Consider the following 3,738-nt stretch of genomic DNA (forward strand, 5'->3'; position numbering starts at 1 on the left):
GTGTGTGTGTGTGTGTGTGTGTGTGTGTGTGTGTGTGTGTATGTATTTTCAGCACGAAGCTCCCTTTTTGCTCTCTACCTTTATTTGTTTGTTTGGCTTATTGATTTTTGAATAAAGATCTCTTGCTAAACATCCTGAAGATTTTTTTTTAATTTGTCTAGACTTCAGACAAGCAAGATAAGGACTCATCTAGTCTAGAATCCTATTTAGTTTGCAGTTAGACACAACCCCAATCTAATAGGTTTAGGCACCTAGTCTCTTCATGTGCACACATTGTGTGTACACACCTCTCTCCAAACATTGCTCCTAGCAAACTCAGCATCTCCTTACTCTCTATCTGCATTTGGCCCCACATACACCAGCCTCTATGGCCTCACATACACCAGCCTCTATGGCCCCACACACACCAGCCTCTATGGCCCCACATACACCAGCCTCTATGGCCCCACACACACCAGCCTCTAGACTGTTACTCCATATTTCTCCAACCCTAGTAACAATCAGATTTAGACAGCAAATCAAGTTTCCATCCAAATTGATTCCCAATTAGTCTGTTTTGAAGATTAGAAGATTAGAAATGGTTCGGATTCATTTGTGATAATGCAAATTATATCCTCCAAAAGATCATTTGAGTTAAAGATTCTAACTACCATCTTATGCCTATGCATAATTGGGAATGCATATGCTTAAAATCAGATGCATTATATGTAAGATAGTGTATATTAGAACAAGTGAATATATGATCTAATGTTTCAATTAAAATGGAGTGCCACCAAATCTATCCCTCACAGTGACTATCCCTTCTTTCTTTAGACTCCATTTAAGGAGAACCAAGGCCACAGACAAACCTCACCTTCCATAAGTTTCCTTGTCACCATGGCTTATTGAAGCTGCAGAAAAGAAGCTAATTCAGTATCTCAGAGCACTGCCAGACTGATACATGTTAGATTTTTAATCCTTTCACCAACCAGAAGTCCGAAGAAGGTAAAAGACAAAGCTAACAAGTTATCATAAAGTTTATTTACAGAAATCCAATGGCTCATTTCCAGGGATGTTGATGACTTCTTTCTGGCTATCTTCAGGATATGGTATTTTAGTATCACTGCCTATGAAAGAAAATGAAGCATTATTCTTGATTTGAAGATACAGCCCCTTGGAGTTCATTGCTCCAAGAGATTCATAGTAAGATCCTAAGAGAGAGAGAGAGGGCAGGAAAGTGACATGATTTCATAGTGTCTTTAAGAACCTGGTATTTTTGTAGTCCGCGCGATGTTAAATGGTCAAAGGCTACTCCTATTTGGATTGTGCTTGCCAATTTGGGTTCATGTATTGGAAGCTTTGTCTCTAATGTGGTGACACTGGGATAAGGAAAGGGACTTACAAGGGGTTGGGTTTAGTGGGGGGTCCTTCTGTCATGAGTGGTAACTGCACACAGAGGATTTAGAATAACACTTGTAAGACTTGGACTCAGTTCTCTTGAGAGCAAGTTGTAGTAAGAGATCATAGTTCGTGAATTGCTGTCTGGATTTTGGTCTTGTGTTACAGTTCTTGTTCCCATCCCTGTTCTTACCTTCTGGGTGGTGACAACAGAGAGAGGGTTCTTGCCAGAGCCAGCACCACACTATCTGAACTCTCAGTCTCTCTTGTTATTACTTTTCTCGTAGCTGTGACCAGACACTTGAGAAGAGGAAATTCAAGGGATGAAGAGAGTATCCTGGTTAATAATTAAGTTGGAATACAGCCCACCACTGAGAAGACAGGGTAGTAGAGGTATGAGGAGCATGGTCATATCGGATCTACAGTTTAAAGGCCACAGCTGGCCTCAGCTCACTTTCTCCTTATTCAGTCTGGGGCTCTAGCCCATGAGATGGTGCTGTATGCATTCAAATATTCAGGTTAGGTCTGCCTGCCCAGTTAAGCCTCTCTGGAAGCATCCTCATGTGTATATCCAAAGGTGTGTTTCCTTGGTGAATCTAAATCAGCGATGATCAGCCACCACACCTCCAACTCTGCGAGCTAAATGAAGTCTCTTTCTATGTACCCATCTTCCAAAAGACGTTCTAGCAACGAAAGTTGATGAATATCCAGAGGTCTCTGTTTTGTTGTCATGTGAAATACCTGTATTTACCAATGCTCTGGAGTTTTTGTTTGTTTGTTTTGAAATAAGAAGCTGAACATAAAGTGTTTCATATTGCATAATACATAAATGTCACACATGTTTGTAGCAATTGGTTCTGCCCTCTGCCCTCCCACTTCCAGGTGCACAGCACAGGCAGAGTGGAGGAATGTGTAGGAGCTGCAGACAAAGAGAGAATAAATGATAAACGATCTGGGCAATCCTGTGTGAACCTGAAAGGAAGACAACACAGTGCACCAGTTCTCCTTGTGTCAATGCAAGTTCATCCAACCTGAGGTTGGACCCTGGAGAGTCCTGAGACTAAACATAAGATCCAGAGATTATGGGCTCAGCAGGATAGCTCGGTGGGTGTCTCTGCTTCCAAGGCTGATGACTTAAGTTCCATCCCCAGGACCCACATGGTAGAAGGATAGAACTGACTTCCTCTAGCTGTTCTCTGATCTGCAACTGTGCATGGTGGTACACATGTCATCCCACACAATAACATTTTAAAAGTGTGATTAAAAGATACATGATTTAAGGACACGATCAGAGGTTTTATCTTTATGCAAAGTAGTTGGTGAGAAATAGTTTCAAATGGTCCTTAAACATCAGTTAGGCAAGACAGCACACCAATCACCCTCTGTATTTTCAGGTTTCTATGGACTTAGACAGGGCTGTACTTTTCAAAAGGGGTCAGAGGAGAAGAAGAGGAGAGGAAGCAGGCTGGGTACCTGGAAGATAATGACAAAAATGCTTATTAAAAATGTCCATCCGTGACTTTGGGACATATGCCCCCTGATTCCATCTTCACAACTGTATTCTAATCCCTAAGTCCCTAAAAGGCTGAACAGCTTGTTTATGTCACATTTGCTATAGATCAAACATGGAATTCAAATCCAGCTCTGGCTTCTAAATCCGTATTACGATAGTAATGAGTAAAAGTTTGGAGAGATAGCTCAGTGGGTAAGAACACTTGCTGTCCAAATGTGGAGTTCGATTCTCCAGCGTCCACATTAAAGAAAAATCTGTGTGTGCCTATGCTTGTCTGTAATCCCAGTGGCTAGGGGTGGGCAGAGACCGGAGGACTGCTGTGGCTTGCTGGTGACCTGCCTAATTCCAGCTTAAGTCTCAAACTAATAACAGAATGATAGAACAGGATATCCCATATCCTCCTCTAGCCTCCACACACACGCACACAGGTATGCATACATGTATATCAAGCACATGTACATATATACTGCACTCACACATATTGAAAGTTAAACTAAACCCCCAAACCCTATGAGTTCCTTGATTGTAAATTTAGGCAAAAAGAGAAGAGCATGCCCATGCCCGGTTTGTTGTGTGTGTGTGTGTTGGGGGGGGGGGCACTTTTTCCTTTCTTCCTGCTAATTACTGAGGGCTCTATGTCAATTAGGAATGTGGCTCACTCATGATATTTAACTTTTACAGAGGCTCCTTACATAAGGAGATGGAAGGAAGTATAGATGAAGAAGAATAGATGTTGCCAGATTATCTTCAAATTCTGTGTCTTCACAAGTATTCTTTTTAATCCTTCAGTTCAAGTACTTAACATTTCGTTTAAGGCATCCTGATTAAGCCCTGACTTATTTGTTCAG

General features: G+C 41.6%; 1 long non-coding RNA gene across 1 annotated transcript in view; it reads left to right on the forward strand.

The window, feature by feature from the left end:
* Positions 1-2,662, forward strand: part of LOC116072997 — a 5,445-nt gene extending 2,783 nt beyond the window's left edge. The window contains exons 3-5 of the long non-coding RNA XR_004111624.1: positions 814-984; positions 1,665-1,770; positions 2,260-2,662. This is a non-coding gene — a long non-coding RNA (uncharacterized LOC116072997). The remainder of the gene's footprint in view (positions 1-813; positions 985-1,664; positions 1,771-2,259) is intronic.
* The last annotated feature ends 1,076 nt before the right edge of the window (positions 2,663-3,738 follow it).

Source organism: Mastomys coucha, unplaced genomic scaffold (genome assembly GCF_008632895.1).
Source record: "Mastomys coucha isolate ucsf_1 unplaced genomic scaffold, UCSF_Mcou_1 pScaffold23, whole genome shotgun sequence".
Classification (NCBI taxonomy): domain Eukaryota; kingdom Metazoa; phylum Chordata; class Mammalia; order Rodentia; family Muridae; genus Mastomys; species Mastomys coucha.